The sequence below is a fragment of the Saccopteryx bilineata genome, chromosome 4 (assembly GCF_036850765.1).
Source record: "Saccopteryx bilineata isolate mSacBil1 chromosome 4, mSacBil1_pri_phased_curated, whole genome shotgun sequence".
Lineage (NCBI taxonomy): Eukaryota > Metazoa > Chordata > Mammalia > Chiroptera > Emballonuridae > Saccopteryx > Saccopteryx bilineata.
This window is the reverse complement of record NC_089493.1, coordinates 128,027,388-128,047,452: the sequence shown is the minus strand read 5'-3', so window position 1 is coordinate 128,047,452 and position 20,065 is coordinate 128,027,388. Positions and strand designations below refer to the sequence as shown.

Here is a 20,065-nt window from a genome sequence, read left to right as displayed (position 1 = left end):
CACACAAAAACACATTAATACTATAGTTAGAAATCTCAACACATCATTGACAGCTTTAGATAGATCAACCAAACAAAATCAATAAAGGAATAGCAGGCTTAAGTGACACACAAGACCAAAAGGACATAATAAACATTTGCAAAACAGTTCACCCCAGAACATCAGATTATGCATTCTTTTTCAGTATGCATAAAACATTCTCAAGGATAGACTATATGCTGGGCCACAAAACCATCCTCAACAAATTTAAGAAGACCAAAATTATACCAACCATATTTTCTGACCATAAGGCTCTGAACTTAGAAATCAACTGCAAAAAGTAAAGAAACCCATAAATATGTGGAAATTAAACAACATACTTTTAAAAAAAGACTGGGTCGCCCTGGTCAGTTGGCTGTGACAGAGCATTGGCCCAGCATGTGGAAGTCCCAGGTTTAATTCCCGGTCAGGAAACACAGGAGATGCTACCATCTGCTTCTCCATCCCTCCCCCTATCCCCTTCTCTCTCCTCCTCCTCCTCTCCCACAGCCATGGCTCAATTGGTTAGAGCAAAGTTGGCCCCAGGCACTGAGGATGGCTCTGTGGCTTCATCTCAGGTGCTAGAATAGCTCAGTTTTTTCTGCGTAATGGAGCAATGGCCCCAGACAGGCAGAGCATTCCCCTAGCAGGGGGCTTGCTGGGTGGATCCTGGTTGGGGCGCACATGCCAGAGTCTTTCTGCTTCCCCACCTCTCAATTAAAAAAACAAAAGACTGGGCCCTGGCCGGTTGGCTCAGCGGTAGAGCGTCGGCCTGGCGTGCGGGGGACCCAGGTTCGATTCCCGGCCAGGGCACATAGGAGAGGCGCCCATTTGCTTCTCCACCCCCCCCTCCTTCCTCTGTCTCTCTCTTCCCCTCCAGCAGCCGAGGCTCCATTGGAGCAAAGATGGCCCGGGCGCTGGGGATGGCTCCTTGGCCTCTGCCCCAGGCGCTGGAGTGGCTCTGGTCGCAGCAGAGCGATGCCCCGGAGGGGCAGAGCATCGCCCCCTGGTGGGCAGAGCCTCGCCCCTGGTGGGCGTGCCGGGTGGATCCCGGTGGGCGCATGCGGGAGTCTGTCTCTCCCCGTTTCCAGCTTCATAGAAAGAAAAAAAAAAAAAAAGACTGGGTCAAAGAAGAAATAAAAGCAGAGATTCAAAGACATACAGAAAAACGAGAATGACAACATGACGTATCAAAACTTCTGGGATGCAGTGAAAGTAGTAATAAGAAGGAAGTTTATATCAATATAGGCTTATATTAAGAAACAGAGATCCAAAGTAAATAACATCACATCTTAAAGAACTAGGAAAAGAAGAACAAAGGCAACCCAAAGTCACAGAAGGAAACAGTAAAAATTAGAGCAGAGGTAAATAAAATAGAGAACAAAAACTACAGAAAAAAATAATACAACAAAGAGCTGGTTCTTTGAAAAGATCAGTAAAATTGACAAACACCTGGCTAGACTCACTAAGGAAAACAGAGAACAAACTCATATAAACAAAATCCAAAATGGAAGTGGGGAAATTGCCACAGACATCATAGATATACAAAGGATCATGCTAGAATACTATGAAAGATTATATGCCACAAAATTCAACAATCTAGAAGAAATGGATAAGTTCCTAGAACTATACAGTCTTCCTAGACTCAGTCACAAAGAAATGGAAAACCTAAATAGACCTTATAGCAGGGATGAAATAGAAACAACTATCAAATACCTCCCCCAAAATAAAAACCCAGGACCAGATGCTTGCATTACTGAATTCTGTCAAACATTCAGAGAAAATCTGGTATCTATCCTAAAATCTTCCAAAAAATAGAAGCCCTGGCCGGTTGGCTCAGTGGTAGAGCATCAGCCCAGCATGTGGATGTCCTGTGTTCGTTTCCTGGGCAAGGCACACAGTAGACGTAACCATCTGCTTCTCCAACCTTCCCCCTCGCCCTTCTCTCTCTCTCTCCCCTCTCCTTTCTCTTTTCACAGCCATGGTTCAATTGGTCAGAGCACATCAGATCTGGGCGCTGAGGATGGTTCTGTGAAGTCTTCATCTCAAGTGCTAACAAAACCTCAGTAGTGAGCATGACGCCAGACAGGCAGAGCATTAGCTGCAGACAGGGGTTGCCAGGTGGATCTCAGTCAGGGCACATGTGGGCGTTTATCTCCACTCCTCTCACTTGAAAAGAAGGAGGGGAAAAATAAAAGAAGCAATACTTCATATAACACATTTTATGAGGCCAACATAACCCTGATACCAAAACCTGGCATGGACACTACAGAAAAAGAAAACTACAGACAAATATCTCAAATGAAATACAGAGGCAAATATCCTAAACAAAATACTAGCAACTCGTATACCACAACACATTTAAAAAAATACAAATACTGATCGACTTATGACCTATGCAACTTACGACCATTCGACTTTATGACCACAATCGCTAGCCACGACTGCTCTGTGTCTGGCAGCGCAACCGTTGCCCAGCTGGGTGTACGACAGTGCGGACCAGCTTCCGGCAGCACTACCATCTCCGCATGCACCATTTCAACTGTTATCCCAGACTCGGTACAGCAATTTGTGTTTTGTGTCTTGGATATTTTTCATCAAACCCCTCCCAAAATGTCTACCAAGATGAAATTGTCTTTGCAAATATTAAACCAGTTGTATTGATAATGCAGTGTTTTACTTAAACCTGGCAAATATAAAAAGAAACAAAATGGTGTAGAGATGGTACAAATGGCATAAAATGAACAGAGAAAATTATGATATATAACAATAATAAAATAAAATTATGATAAAATATGACTTAAAGATTTTTATAACATTTCACAGTACTGTACATATAGCCTACTCAACTTACGACCAAATCGTGTTACGACCGGTCTGTCGAAACCAATTGTGGTCATAAGTCGAGCACTAGTTGTAATACACTTTGCCTGACCAGGCAGTGGTACAGTGGATAGAGCATGGGACTGAGACACGGAGAACCCAAGTTCAAAACCCCGAAGCTGTCGGCTTGAGCACAGGCTCATCTGGCTTGAGCACAGGGTCGTTGGATTGAAGCCCAAGGTCGCTAGTTTGAGCAAGAGGTCACTTACTTTGCCCCTCTTCCCCTAGCCCCGGTCAAGGCACATATGAGAAAGCAGTCAATGAGAAAGTTGTCAATGAACAACTAAGGTGCTGCAACAAAGAATTGATGTTTCCTTCTGTCTGTCCCTATCTGCCCGTCTGTCACAAAAAATAAAACAAAAATAATAATATACCATGTTCAAATGAGATTTATTCCAGGAGCATAAGGATGGTTCAATATATGCAAATCGATCAATGTAATACATCACTATCAACAAAACAAAGGACAAAAATCATATGATTCTATCAACAGATAGAGAAAAGGCATTTAGTAAGATAAAACATCCATTTATGTTTAAAACACTCAATAAAATGGGTATAGAAAAAAAAGTACTGGCCCTGGCCGTTGGCTCAGTGGTTGAGTGTCGGCCTGGCATGTAGGAGTCCCGGGTTCGATTCCCAGCCAGGGCACAAAGGAGAAGCGCCCATCTGCTTCTCCACCCCTCCCCCTCTTCTTCTTCTCTGTCTCTCTCTTCCCCTCCCGCAGCCAAGGCTCCATTGGAGCAAAGATGGCCCGGATGCTGAGGATGGCTCTATGGCCTCTGCCTCAGGAGCTAGAATGAGAATGACTCTGGCTGCAACAGGGCGATGCCCCAGATGGGCAGAGCATCGCCCCCTGGTGGGCATGCCGGGTGGATCCCGGTCGGGCGCATGCGGGAGTCTGTCTGACTGCCTCCCTGTTTCCAGCTTCAGAAAAATACAAAAAAAAAAAAAAGAAAGAAAAAGTACCTCAACATAATAATAAAGGCCATCAATGAGAAATCATCAGCCAATATCATAATAACTGATGAAAAACTGAAGGCTTTTCCTTTAAAGTCTGGTACAAGACAAGGGCACCCACTCTCTCCACTCTTATTCAATATAGGGCTGGAAGTCCCAGCCAGAAAAAATAAATAAAAGGCATCCATATCAAGAAAGAAATAAAGGTACCACTTTTTGCAGATGACATGATCCTGTATATAGAAACCCCAAGGGCTCCACCAAAAAACTACAGTGGTACCTTGATTCACAAGCACTTTAAATCATGAGCAATTTGAGAGACAAGCAGTCACTCATGGGATTTTTTTGCTTTAAGTCACGAGATATTTGAATCGCAAGTTGTGGGCAAATAAGTTTGTAAAATTTGTGTTTTTTGAGTCTGTTCACTTTTATTGTTAAAAATGGCATTGGGCAGCAATGTGTGTGCTTATCTTCAGAACAGGGCAGTTGACTGAAAATTGCGATTACCTTCCTGCTTGGGAAGGGCCATTATAATGCTAATGCTGGCTAGAGAAGAGGTTTTTGCGCCAATAAAGTTTTAAAAGGAGAGAAGACGGAGAAGGGAGAGAAGCCATATTTGGAGAGCAGAGAGAAAGCAGGGTGCTGAAGGAGAAGCCAAGATGGCAGGGTGCTGAAGAATAAAACAGTTTGTGCAGAGAGGAGAAGGGAGAAGGTGTGCAGATGGAGAACCAGAGGTGACTGAGACTGGTGGGCCTTTGATTCTAGGAAAAACCAGAACATTCTCCTGGTTGTGGAACCGGAGAATGTGTTAGGGTTTTGGAGCCCTGTGTGTATTTATTTGCTCATGGGCTGGTACGAGTCTTGAATAAAGTAATGGCCTACCAGTTTTTAGCTCCACTGTTTCTTTACCGTCTGCCTGAATCTAATGGGAACTTGCATGTGAATGGCTACAATGGCAGCAGCCCCTGGCCTTACAACAAGCTTCTACCACCCTCCACTAGATAGCCTGAAAGGGAGAAAGAAGCAAACAAACTTCCATGGAAAGGTTTTTGTTGAAATGGCCTCTAAATAAAAGAAAGTGTGGTGAAAAAGCCAAAAGTCAGTGAAGAAAATGATTATTGTTGGGCAAATGAGCTTGTAAAATTTGTATTTTGAGTTTGCTCACTTTTTTTTTACATTCTTCCGTAGTTAGATGCGAGGAAGCAGTCAGACAGACTTCCGCATGCGCCTGACCAGGATCCACTTGGCATGCCCACCAGGGGGCAATGCTCTGCCCATCTGGGGTGTTCCTCAGTTGCGGCAGGAGCCATTCTAGCACCTGAGGAGGAGGTCATGGAGCTGTCCTCGGAACTCGGGCCAACTTTGCTCCAATGGAGTGTGGCTGCGGGAGGAGAAGAGAGAGATAGAGAGGAAGGATAGGGGGAAGGGTGGAGAAGCAGATGGGCGCTTCTCCTGAGTGTCCTGACTGGGAATCGAACCTGGGACTTCCACACACCAGGCTGACACTCTACCACTGAGCCAACCAGCCAGGGCTGAGTTTGCTCACTTTTATTGTTAGAAATGGTGCTGGGCAGCTGTCTATGAAATTGCTAATTACCTTCCTGCTTGGGAAGGGCCATTGTTATGCTAATGTCTCCTCCATCTCCACCAGCATCTCCTTGTAGGTAAATACACTTCATAAACTAGTTTATTTCTTTACGTTATATCTTATGTGTGTATATATATGTTATTTATAAAGTACATTTTCTTATTTAAAAGCATATAAAACAAAAAGTTCATGCAGTTTTGGGGGGCTGGAATTGATTAATTGCATTCCCATTAATTTAAATGGGGAAATTCGATTTGACAGTCGAGTCAATTGAGTCACGAACTCAGCTATGAAACAAATTAAACTCGTGTGTCAAGGTACCACTGTATTAGAAATAATAAACAAATACAGTAAAGTTGCATGTGATACAGACAACTGGAATCTTCATTCATGAAGGCTTATAATTTCTCAAGCTAGGTACACTTCTATAGCCTGCCTGACCAGGCAGTGGCATAGTGAATAGAGCGTCAGACTGGGACACAAGAGGACCCAGGTTTGAAACCCCAAAGTCACTGGCTTGAGCGTGGGCTCATCTGACTTGTGCGCGGGATCACAGACATGACCCCATGGTGGCTGGCTTAAGCAAGGGGTCACTTGCTCTGCTGTAGCCCCCTGGTCAAGGCACATATGAGAAAGCAATCAATGAACAACTAAGGAGCTGCAACAAAGAATTGATGCTTCTTATCTCTCTCCTTTCCTGTCTGTTTGACCTTATCTGTCCCTCTTTTTGTCTCTGTCACAGAAAAAATAAAAAAGAACACTTCTACATATATTTGCTGAGGGAACTTTAAAGAATAATAATATCACTCAGTGTTAACCTTTGTCGAGACTGCAGCGAACCACTGTTTTAACTTTTCTACTTTAATGTATGTGCAGTTTTAGAAATTAATAGTAACCAGCCTCAGGTTTAACAATCTTCTTTGCCACATCTTAGTCACTACTTATTTCCAATCCTTTGAGGCAAAAACTTTAAATTCTTTCAGCTGTTTCTTTGACAGTTATTTTTATCATAAATGTTTATGTTCAGATAGTGACTATCTTTCCATTTAGGATATTGTCTATCACCTTCTTATTATGAAAGTGAAGATTCAATACTCCTCTATGCACCTTCAGCCCAGTTTTTCTTGTACAATTTTATCATCGTTTTTACTTAAGCAACTATCCCTACTTTTGTTTTGTTTTGACAGAGAGAGGGACAGATAGGGACAGACAGACACAAAGGGAGAGAAATGAGAAGCATCAATTTTTTGTTGCAGCTCCTTAATTGTTCAGTGATTGCTTTCTTATATGTGCCTTGAACAGGAGGCTACAGCAGAGCGAGTGACACCTTGCTCAACCTAGCGAATTTGGGCTTTAAGTCAGCGACGTTTGGGTTCATGCTAGCAACCATGGGGTCATGTTTATGATTCCATGATCCAGCCAGTGACCCCATGCTCAAGCTGGTGACCTCAGAGTTTTGAACCTAGGTCCTCCACATCCTAGTCCAACACTCTATCCACTGTGCCACCGCCTGGTCAGGCTAGCCATTGTTTTTTTGTTGTTTTGTTTTGTGACAGACAGAAAGACAGAGAGAGGGACAGATAGGGAGAGACAGGAAGGGAGAGAGATAAGAAGCCTCAATTCTTCGTTGTAACTCCTTAGTTGATTGCTTTCTCATATGTGCCTTGATGGGGGGGGAGGGCTACAGCAGACCGAGTGATCCCTCTTGCTCAAGCCAGCGACCTTGGGCTCAAGCTAGTGAGCCTTGCTGAAACCAGATGAGCCCGCACTCATGCCAGCGACCTTGGGGTTTCAAACCTGGGTCCTCCATGTACCAGTCCAACACTTTATCTACTGCGATAACGCCTGGTGAGGCTAGCCATTGTTTTGGGGGGGTTTTTTGGTTTTGTTTTGTTTTTTACAATTAACAGGAATTCCAGAAAAAGAGGAAAGAGAAGAAAATTACCAACATGATATTAGAAATGAATTCCTCAAAGCTTTAAAAGAACATAAGTATTTCAGTTGAAAGGGTCTACTAAGGGCCCAACACAATTATCAGAAAACTCACACTTACACATCTCTCCAGAACACCAAGGATAAATTAAAAAAAAACAAAAAACCAAAAAATCATTTTTTAAAAAAATGAGAACCGAGGTCGCCAGTTTGAAACCCTGGGCTTGCCTGGTCAAGGCACATATGGGAGTTGATGCTTCCAGCTCCTCCCCCCTTCTCTCTCTCTGTCTCTCTCCTCTCTAAAAATGAACAAAAAAATTAAAAAATTAAAAAAAAAAAAAAAGAGATACTTTAAGCCTGACCTGTGGTGGCGCAGTGGATAAAGCGTCGACCTGGAAATGCTGAGGTCGCCAGTTCGAAACCCTGGGCTTGCCTGGTCAAGGCACATATGGGAGTTGATGCTTCCAGCTCCCCCCCCTTCTCTCTCTCTTTGTCTCTCCTATCTCTCCCTCTCTGTCTCTCTCTCTCTCCTCTCTAAAAATGAATAAAATAAAACAAATTTTAAAAAAGAAAAAAAAATGAGAACCAGACTGATATAAGACTTCTTAGTAATAAGGAATACAGAGATCAGTATTTTTTATAAACATTCCAATCTTAAGTTTCCCAGGTAGTCAATCTAGCAATAAAATTTAAAAGCACATTAAAGACAGTATCAAGGCCACAATGAGTAATATCCTAAGTTATATGGGAGTTAAATTAAGGATGTAGTCCAGCCCTGGCCGGTTGGCTCAGCGGTAGAGCGTCGGCCTAGTGTGCGGAGGACCCGGGTTCGATTCCCGGCCAGGGCACACAGGAGAAGCGCCCATTTGCTTCTCCACCCCTCCGCCGCGCTTTCCTCTCTGTCTCTCTCTTCCCCTCCCGCAGCCAAGGCTCCATTGGAGCAAAGATGGCCCGGGTGCTGGGGATGGCTCTGTGGCCTCTGCCTCAGGCGCTAGAGTGGCTCTGGTCGCAACACGGCGACGCCCAGGATGGGCAGAGCATCGCCCCCTGGTGGGCAGAGCGTTGCCCCTGATGGGCGTGCCGGGTGGATCCCTGTCGGGCGCATGCGGGAGTCTGTCTGACTGTCTCTCCCTGTTTCCAGCTTCAGAAAAATGGAAAAAAAAAAGAAAAAGAAAAAAAGATGTAGTCCAGCAAAATTAGATTAAATTTAAAAAAGACACAGATCTAAGAAACAGAGTTTCTGACCTAGAAGAACAGTAATGCAAAGTCATGGTTGATAGATAGCCAGCTATACAAGAGGTTTTGTGTGAAGAGCATCCTGATTAGAGGGCTCCAAGAAGAGAGCAAACACAATTCAAATGACTGACACCAGAAGCACTAGGTTTTTTTTAGCCTTTTCTTTCTTTTTCTTTTTTTGCATCCCTGTGTGGGTACAAGCAGAAGCATTGTTCTTAAGAAGGCCCAGGACATCTGACATTAAGCCACTTAAAAAAAAAAAAGATTAATAGTAATCCTAAAATAATAGGACTGTCACTGAATGATATTTTATAATCCTTAAATACATTATTCAATAATGTCACTTTTAAAAATTAAATTATGAGTAAAACTTGGCTATGATCACAAGATAAAAGGACCTTGAAACAAAAACAGAGCTGGCAAGTGTAGCTCAATGGTGAAAGTAAGAAAGAGGAAAGAACAGGGACAACAGTGTGGTGACTGCCAGGGTGAGAAGGGGAGGTGGAGAAGGATACAGAGGGGATAAATAGTGACAGAGGTTGACTGGGGGGGGGGGGGGCAGGGGGAGGAGCACACAATATCATGTACAGAGATGTGTTATAGAATTGGGTACCTTAAACCTGTAAAATTATGCTAACCTGTGTCAACCCAATAAAACTCAATATAAAAAGGCAATGAAAAAGAGGTATATTAAACTTCCTTGTAAAAAAAAAAAGAGGTATATTAAAGCAATAAATGTATCATTTGAAGACACAACAGCTCTTTTTCATTTATTACCACATTGCATGTATTATTCTTTTTTAAAAAAAATAAAACAAATAACAGATTGGAGAAAAGAACTATAATAACCATTATACATCAAGAACTCATTAGGGAAAGGTACAAAGGATTTGAAAAGACAATTCAGAGAAATGTTAAAACAACCAATAATATTTTATCAGACTAGTGAAAAACAAGATTCTTAATAGTATCAGTAAGGATGTAGAGAATATGATAGTTCACACACTGTTGGTGTAAAGATAAACTCAATAACCTTTTTTGAAAACATCCACTCTTATTTATAAAAACTATGTAACTGCCTATACCCAAAGCCCAGCAAGCCCACTTCCAAGATTAGGTTAGGTCCAGAAAGGGAAAAGAAGGGAAAGGAGACACAATACAAATGAACAAAATATCCAACAACAGGGTAAATGATAAACTTATATATGGCTATATGATAACGTACAATTGTTATGATGTGATAATATCATATAATATGATAATAATATGATAACTGTACAATTGTTAAATCAAGAGTATACTGTTGAAGGAAAAAATAGCAACTTGCAGAATAAAGTGGAACTGGTGTAGGAAATGGGAAAAAGCACAAATATAACTCATTTTTCTTCTAAATAATCATTTCAGTTGTAGATTATTGACATAGAAAAGCATACTTTAAAAAAAGTCAAATCTTAGGCTCTGGCTGGGTCGCTCAGTGGATAAAGCACCAGCCTAGTGTGCAAATGTGGATTTGATTCCCAGTCAGGGCACAAAAAAGAAGCAATGAGTACACAATTAAGTGGAACAACTTGTTTCTCTCTCCCCCCTCCTCAAATCAATAGAGAAAAACAATTTTAAATCCAAGTCTTAGCAATGAATTAGAATCTAGTTAAAGAATTCCTATAATAACCAAATTTTGTAAAAGTGCCACTACCATGCACTTTAAAAAGAAAAAAACTGAAATGTAGAAGTTAAATAAAATGTCAACAGTGGCAGAGTCAGGATTAGAACAAATGTAGGTCTCTATAATTGCGAACTACCTACTATAATGAGTTCTACTGCTAGATCTTACAATTTTGGATAAATAAGATATCCATAGCAATCATTTTAATATTGTTATACTATTAAAGGTAAAAATTTATTCATAATCTATCCATGAGATACCTAAAATACATTTGGAAGAAGGTGCTAAATATGAAATAGGAAAGAAAAGTTAACCAAAAAGATTTCCAAGACAAAAAAAGAGGGGCCATCCTTTTTTTTTTTATTTTTTATTTTTCTGAAGTTGGAAACAGGGAGGCAGGCAGTCAGACTCCCACAAGCGCCCAACCGGGATCCACCCAGCATGCCCACCAGGGGGCGATGTTCTGCCCATCTGGGGCACTGCTCTGTTGCAACCAGAGCCATTCTACCGCCTGAGGCAGAGGCCGTGGAGCCATCCTCAGCACCTAGGCCAACTTTGCTCCAATGGAGCCTTGGCTGCGGGAAGGGAAGAGAGACAGATAGGAAGGAGAGGGGGAGGGGATGGAAAAGCAGATGGGCGCCTTTCCTGTGTGCCCTGGCCGGGAATCAAACCTGGGACTCCCGCACACCAGGCCAATGCTCTACCACTGAGCCAACCGGCCAGGGCAAGAGGGGCCACCTTTAAACACACCAAAACATCTTGTTTTAACACAACTGAATCAAAATTATGTTATACAATGAAACTTCACTTCAAAATGTTTCCACATTCACAAGATAGCAGACTGATCACCTCAATATAGTATACAGAGTGTATTCAAGTGTTAACTGCTAACATCAGCCTTTTGGGCCAGAATTTAGGCTGTGGATACGTAAGATCTTAGGTTTTACAGTCATTCTAAAAACCCAGTAATCTTCAATGAAAACCAAATACAAACTTTTATCTGCTTTTCATTTGGGAAATTCAGAAATGCACTGTAGTAACTTATTTGCCCTTCCTTTCAGAAGCCTAACAGCAAAGAAAATAATGCAAATATCTGTATCATTCAGCTATTCCTAAAAGCCCTCACTTTACAACCAATACTAGAATAATGTAAATAAGCAACCTAGACCTTCACACCTTATAAATAAGACTTGCACTTCTTTTTCTTCAAATATCTACACTGTACTGCCTAAACTCTTACAACCCACCTGTGACTTAGGTCTTAGGATTCAACATAAAAATGCTATTGCTCTCATCCTAAACCAGCATTTTAAAAAAAGAAACCAGGAACTGCTATTATAGTTGCTATAACTTAGCAAGTAAATGGATACAAATATTTATATCGAAATCCTTAGATTATACCCATCAAAATATTTCAGAATCCAAAATATAAATATATAAACACGGGCATATCAATGTATCTTTCAAGCTTTTTCTCCTCCCACAGTTTTACAAATGGAATCCTATGTCACCATGGTTTCTGAAATCAATCAAGTCCATGAATTGAGCAATACCATCAATAGCCTACATTTAAGCATGTCTTCCTTTATTCAGCATTTTTTAAAAAGTGGTAAATACCAATTTATATTGTTCTAAGTGCCACATAAGCTTCTAGTTTAAAAGATAAAAAATTGTCCTTTATAAATGCCTATGTTAAATTTGTCATGTCAGAACAGACTTTCCATAAAGATTTACAGGATGAGGCACTTGCTACCAATATATGTACACATATGTGTTTAATGGACCTTTAGTGACTTGTCTTTGGAATGATTCTGTCCTACCTTTGCAGCTGCAGCCCGCCTGTCCTTTGCATCACTGAATTCACACTTCTGGAAGTACCCAATATGCACTGTAACAGACAGATGGACAGATCAATGGGCCACGGCGGCAAAGGCCAGATAGACAGACTTGATAAAAATTAAAATCAAGATATATAAGGGGGAAGTAAAAACTAAAAGAAAACATATCTACCTATATTCTATAGTAAAACAACTGAACTTTACATCTGAAACTCATCCCTACACATACCCAAATAAACTATTTTTTGATTTCCATATTATTCCCTTCTTTCAAATACAGTACCACTGCAATAGGCAAAATATTTAGTATTTTAATACTATCAATACCAGTAGAGTAGGCACTTCTTTAATTACGTCACACAATTTTTTCAAATAGATGTTACTGTTTTCATATACAAGAAATTATCATATCCGAAGACTTTCTATGCCAAAATTAAAATGGCAATTATTACATGAAGAAATTTTCTACTATATTGCCAAGGTCTATGTAATTAGAGTACATTTTAAATCACTGAATAAAAGTCACATTTCACCATTTTACCATTCTGTATTTTTCTGTCTACGTAAAAATGGTTGCTAACATCATATCTAGAGAGGACAACTTTCAGGTCTTAAAGAACACAAAATGATACCATTTAGGCCAATTACCAAGATATAGGAAAATATATACAAAATTACCAACAATATCTTTAAAAGTTATGTAGAGTCCTATTACTGAAAATACATTCAAATGAGTATTTAAGTAGCTAAAAGTTATTTTTTTTAAATCACCTTAATATTTCATAATGTTGGCTTGGTTTAATCTTCATTATGTAAAAACTATTTTAGTTTAACCAAATATTTTATTTTACATGCATCTAAAGTAATACAGATCCATACATCATAGTCAAGAAAAACTGAGGGGAAATGTTCCCCTTTTTGTTTCCAGGCAATTTAACCATTTATACTTATTGCAACCCTCAAAAACATGAGTAGGTAATGAAACAATAATTTTGTGTATGTGTGTGTGAGAGAGAGAGGGACAGATAGGGACAGAAAGACAGGAAGGGAGAGAGATGAGAAGCATGAATTCTTCATTGCAGCACCTAGTTGTTCATTGATTGCTTTCTCTTATGTGCCTTGACCAGGGGGCTACAGTAGAGCAAGTGACCCCTTGCTCAAGCCAGCAACCTTGGGCCCAAGCTGGCGACCTCAGGGTTTCAAACCTGGGTCCTCCAAGTCCCAGTCCGATGCTTTATCCACTGCGTAACTGCCTAGTCAGGCTGAAACACAATAATTAAATGTAATGCATGATCCTCGACTAAAATCTAGACTGAAAGAAGAAAAGCTCTAAGAGACATTATTGGAAAAGAAGGGAAGAAATCTGAATGTGTTCTGTATATTAGATTTCCCCACAAATTTGTTCAGATATCATTTATACATTCAGAGCTGTTACACATAGCTGTGTCAATCATTAATTTTAGAACATTTTTATCACCCCAAAGAAAAACCCCATACCCATTAGCAGCCACTGCCCATTATCCCCTTACCCACCCCAACCTCTGACAACCATTAATCTACTTTTTGTCTCTATGAATTTGCCTATACTGGATCTTTCATATAAATGATACCACAGAATCTGAGCTCTATTTTGATGGCCAATTTCATCATTTAGTTTTATTTATCAAGAAAGGCCAACAAGCTGAGAGCTTGCCAGGGATAAATCAGATAGGCCTGTTTTACTGAGGGAATGAAGAAAAAGAACATTTAATCCAGGAACATAGTTAAACGAAGGCAGCTTAAAATTTCAGCTACACTATTATAATACTTATTTTGCAAATAAAGTATTAAAGTAACTGAAAGACATACAGTTAATAAAAGGCAAAGTTGAAACTGAACTTAGTTCTATATGATGCCAATTACTATGTAAAGTTCTATATTCTTCATATAATTCTATAGGAAAACAACTACTAAGCTATTTTTTGTCTAAGAAATTCACCAATTCTCACTAATTCTACAACCTAATTATCCTGAATGGCACTTCCTCCTATCCATTCCAGACTTGCTAACCTCATCATATATTTCTTGTTCAGATTATTTTAAGACTTCTCACTAACCTCCCTGCTTTTTCTTGTTTTATTTTGAGAGTGAGAGACAAGAAGGGAGATAGAGAGTGAGAAGCATCAACCCAAGTAGTTGCTTTCACTTTAGCTGCACACTGATTGCTTTCTGAGGGAGGAGAGCGAGAAGCATTAACTAGTAGTTGCTTTCGTTTTATTTATTTATTTATTTATTTAGTATTTTTCTGAAGCTGGAAATGGGGAGGCAGTCAGACAGACTCCCGCATGCGCCCAACCTGGATCCACCCGGCATGCCCACCAGGGGACGATGCTCTGCCCATCTGGGGCGTCGCTCTGTTGCGACCAGAGCCATTCTAGCGCCAGAGGCCATAGAGCCATCCTTAGCGCCTGGGCCAACTTTGCTCCAATGGAGCCTTGGCTGCGGGAGGGGAAGAGAGAGACAGAGGAAGGAGAGGGGGAGGGGTGGAGAAGCAGATGGGTGCTTCTGTGTGCCCTGGCCGGAAATCAAACCTGGGACTCCTGCACGCCAGGACGATGCTCTACCACTGAGCCTACCGGCCAGGGCTAGTTGCTTTCATTTTAATTGTGCCTTCAGATTCTTGTACATGCCTTACCTAGGGGCCATGCCAGTGTCCCCTGGCTCAAGCAAGTGACTTTTCAGCTCAAGACAGCAAGCTTTGGGATCATGTGGACAATTCCCCATTTAAGCCAGCGATTCTGCGCTGACGAGCCCATGCTCAGAGCCAGCAACCTCAGGGTTGTGAATTGGCCACCTGTAATCTGATTCAATGCCTTCTACACTGTGCCACCACCTGTTAGGCTACCCTCATTGCTTTCCAATCTCATTCTGTTCTCACTTTTTCCTATACTGTCAGTAAAGTGGTCTTTCTAAATACTAATCCCATATTAATTTAAAAGTTTAATGTTTACCTAGCCAAGGGCTAACTCCATCTCATTAAGGACGATACAAAAAAGTCATAAAATAGCTATTTAGCCCAGCCCCTACTACACTACCTCCCAATAAGATTTAGCAATATTCAATTCCTTATTGTTCACTTGAAATAACAGACCATTAATTGCTTCTGCCTTTGTACATTCTATTTTTCCTTTTCTGGACTGCTTTCTTCAATCCCTTCTGCCAAGTAAGCAACCATTCATTTCTCAAAACCTAGCTTTAAAACCCACTTCTACCAAGATGTCAGTCCTTACTAGAAAATAGCATTAAACATTCCTTCTCTGACCTCGTAATTCTATCGTTGCACATACTACAGCATTGTAATTTACTTACATATGCCTCCTTAAAGAGTTGTACAGTAGCTATATTCCCCCAACACAGCACAGCAGCTAGAGGAATATTAGTTGGTTAAAAAAATAATAATCAAGTATTTAATTTATATATTGTTCCCAATTAAACTGAAGTATTTTTAGGAACCCATTAACTTCAGAAATTCATAAAAATAATTATAACATTATATTTAGGGTCTTAAAGGAGGATAAAATCTGGGTGGGGAAAAGCTGGAGGTTCTACTTAAAAGTATTAAGAATGAACATACTAATAGTGGTAGTTGCCTCGAAGGAGACAACCAGGCAGTCAAGGTATTTTACTTTTTAATTATACTTTAAAATTTGAGCCAAAACATATATATACAAACAATACAAAATTTTTAATCCTAAATAAAAGTTTATTCTGACCAGGCAGTGGCGCAGTGGATACAGTGTCAGACTGGGACACAGACAACTCAGGTTTGAAACCCCAAGGTCAGAGGCTTGAGCTCGGGCTCATTGAGTACAGACTTACCAGCTTAAGCACGGATTGCTAGCTTGAGCAAGGAGGGGGTCACTGGGTCAGGTGGAACAACCCCAGTCAAGGCACATATGAGAAGCAATCAATGAACAACTAAAGTGACACAAGTATAAGTTGATGCTTCTCATCTCTCTCCTTTCCTGCCCCCCACTGCAAAATACATACACACACACACACACACACACACACACACACACACACACACACACACATATATATAAAGAAAAGCGATTATCCTGGATTATTTAGGTCAACCCAATGTAATTAAAGGTCCTTTAAAGTGGAAGAAGGGGACAAAAGTGAAGGTCAGAATTAGAGAGAGAGTTGAGATGCTATACCGCTGACTCTGAAAAGAGCATAACGGCCATAAGCTTAAGAAATGCAGGCGGCCTCTAGAGGTGAAAAAGGCAAGGGAAGAAAGAAATTCTCCCTTAGAGCCTCCAGAAGGAACACAGCCTGCCAACAACTTGATTTTAGCCCAGTGAGATCCACTTTGGACTTCTAACTTTCAGAATAAGATAATAAACTTGTGTTGTTTTTAAGTCAATAAATTTATGATAACTTAAAGCTTAACAAAAGGAAACTAATTCTGAGATTTGAAAAGGTATCTCACAGAATGGTTAGTATTACCCTCAGGACATTTGCTGAATCTTGGGATTGCACAGGGCCAAGATTACAAACCTGAAGGTAAAGCCTCTGAAAAGCAGGTGGTGCTTCCAGGAGTCCTGGGAAACAATGTTTAGTTTGGGGCCCTTAGGGAAAGAACTGCTGAAAACACAGCAGGTTCTTAGTTGAAGACTCTCAAGGGCCAGTGGCAGCTCACAGACTAAAACTGAACAGGGGTAGAGCTCAGCCTTATTAAATTAAGGTGTGTGTTGCCCTGGCCGGTTGGCTCAGCGGTAGAGAGTCGGCCTGGTGTGCGGGGGACCCGGGTTCGATTCCCGGCCAGGGCACATAGGAGAAGCGCCCATTTGCACCCCCCCCCCCTTCCTCTGTCTCTCTCTTCCCCGCCCGCAGCCAAGGCTCCATTGGAGCAAAGATGGACCGGGCGCTGGGGATGGCTCCTTGGCCTCTGCCCCAAGCGCTAGAGTGGCTCTGGTCGCGGCAGAGCGACACTCGGAGGGGCAGAGCATTGCCCCCTGGTGGGCAGAGCTTCGCCCCTTGTGGGCCTGCCGGGTGGATCCCGGTCGGGCGCATGCGGGAGTCTGTCTGACTGTCTCTCCCCGTTTCCAGCTTCAGAAAAATACAAAAAAAAAAAATTAAAAATTAAGGTGTGTATTTTCCACTCTAAATGTCAATCAGCACGAAGAACAGAAGTCCTCAATATTGAATGTAAACTGTAACTGAAAAAATAAAATTAAAAAAAAATTTTTTTAAAAAAGAAAAAAAACCTCTCTGCAGGAATCTACCTACTATTTAGAATCTCTAAAATATTTTAAACACAATGGATGTCATACAATCAAAAGTATGCCAGCCTGACCAGGCGGTGGCGCAGTGGATAGAGCATCGGACTGGGCTGTGGAGGGCCCAGGTTCGAGACCCTGAGGTCGCCAGCTTGAGTGAGAGCTCATCTGGTTTGAGCAAAATCTTACCGGCTTGGACTCAAGGTCACTGGCTTGAGCAAGGGGTTACTCGGTCTGCTGAAGGCCCGCAGTAAAGGCACATATGAGAAAGCAATCAATGAACAACTAAGGTGATGCAATGCACAATGAAAAACTAATGATTGATGCTTCTATCTCTCTCCGTTCCTGTCTGTCTGTCCCTGTCTATCCCTCTCTCTCACTATCTCTCTGTCTCTGTAAAAAAAAAAAAAAAAAAAAAAAAGTATGCCAAAAGACAGGAACACATGACTGAAAACAAAAAATATATTAACAGATAATTTTAACATTGAAGTTACCTGACAAAATTTTAAAAATAAATATGCTAAAGAAAATAGAACAGAAAGATGAAAAACTTTAAAAAGAAATCACCAAGCCTGACCAGGCGGTGGCGCCATGGATACAGCATCGGTCTGGGATGCAGAGAACCCAGGTTCAAAACCCTGAGGTCACCAGCTTGTGTGCGGGCTCACCAGCTTGAGTACAGGGTCGCTGGCTTGAGCATGGGATCATAGACATGACCACATGGTCCATGGTCGCTGGCTTGAAGCCCAAGGTCGCTAGCTTGAGCAAGGAGTCCCTTGCTGTACTGTAGCCCCCTCATCAAGGCACAATGAACAACTAAGAAGCCACAACAAAGAATTGATGTTTCTCATTTCTCTCTTCCTTTCTGTCTGTCCCTATCTTTCCCTCTCTGTCTCTCTCACAGTCTCCATATCTCACTAAAAAAGGGGGGGGGAGGAGATCACCAAAATATCAGTATTAAAAATTATATGGAAACTCTGGAACTGAAACATAGAATATATGAAATTAAGAACTAGTTATAAGGGGTTCAAAAGCAGATCAAACATAGAAGACAGATCTGGAGACCCAGAAGATAAATCAGTAGAAATGATCCAAACTGAAGCAAAGAGGAAAGAAAGAGAATGTAAGACACACAAGAGCACTGGACACACACACAGCATTAAAAGCCTTAATCGATGTATAACTGGAGTCTCAGAAGGAAGGAAGATAAAGAAGGCAGAAATGAGAATTTCCAAAATTGTTAAGATATATTAACCGCCATATATCCAAAAGGATCTGAAAATCCAAAACAAGATAAACACAAAACCATGACTAGGCACAGTTTTCTATCGGTCTTAAAAAGTAAAAAAATCTCACACTCTGATTACAGACTCATTAGGTTCCTCCTACCACAAACAATGGAAGCCAGTAAACACTGTAACCTTTAAAGTGCTAAAAGAAAACAATCAACCTAAAATTATACACCCAATAAAAATATTCTTCAAAAATGGAGGTGAAAAGAAAATATACAAAAATGGTAAGTAGGTGTTCACTATGTGCCAGGTACTACTGTTCTGGAAGTAGAGCAATAAATATAACCAAGTTCCTGATCTGTAGAGTTTTCATTTTAATGCAAGAAGTCTGAATATAAACAAAACAATAAATGGACTATGTCAGGTGGTATCTCTGTAGCTCCTCCTTGAAAAAAATTAAACATCTCATTTCCAATCATCTTCCCTCAACTACTTATATCTTATGATTCGTATTTCCTGGGCTTTTATTTTTTAACTATATTTCTGTTAAGCATCTAACACAACTTACATGTCTCTGATTAATGAGTAATACTCCTTAATATATAGTTTATAACCCGTTGCTAATTTATAGTACCGTGGTTGATTCAGAATATCTGAAGAATGATCTCAACCTATTTGATCTCAAAGCCCCTTTTATCTCTTAAAAATTATTGAAGATGCCAAAGAGTTTTTTTTATGTTATTATCAACATTTATGATGTTAGATATTATAACTGAGATTTTTTAAAATATTTAATTAAAAATAACACTAATAGCCCTTGCTGGTTGGCTCAGTGGTACAGCGTCGGCCCGGCATATGGAAGTCTTGGGTTTGATTCCCAGCCAGGACACACAGGAGAAGCGCCCATCTGCTTCTTCACCCTTCCCCTCTCTTCTCTCTATTTCTCTCTTCCCCTCCCACAGCCAAGGGTCCATTGGAGCAAAGTTGGCCCAGGCACTGAGGGTCCATGGCCTCCACCTCAGGCACTAGAATAGCTTCCGTTGCAGCAGAGCAAGGCCCCAGATGGGCCGAGCATCACCCCCTGGTGGGCATGCCGGGTGGATCCCAGTCAGGCGCATGCAGGAGTCTGTCTTCCACCCACCTACCTCACTTCAGAAAAATACAAATCAGTAATAAACCCCATTATGTTAATATAAAAACATTTTTATAAAAATATGTTCTAAAAAAATTTAGGGAATATACTATTTCACATATTTGAAAGTCTTTGGTACTTGGCTAACTAGAAAACAGGATTCTCACACCTGTTTCTTCATTCAATCTCTTGGATATGTTGTTTTTTTTGGAAACTAAAGAGAATATGGCCTCACAAAGATATGTATTTGGAAAAAGGATGAGCATTTTCAGTTAATTATTGCTATTCTTTTTGATAACATCAAAACACAAAAGTG

General features: G+C 40.9%; 1 protein-coding gene across 2 annotated transcripts in view; it reads right to left on the bottom strand.

Moving 5' to 3' along the window:
* Positions 1–20,065, bottom strand: part of ARIH1 (ariadne RBR E3 ubiquitin protein ligase 1) — a 125,388-nt gene that overhangs the window by 87,568 nt on the left and 17,755 nt on the right. The window lies entirely within an intron of this gene.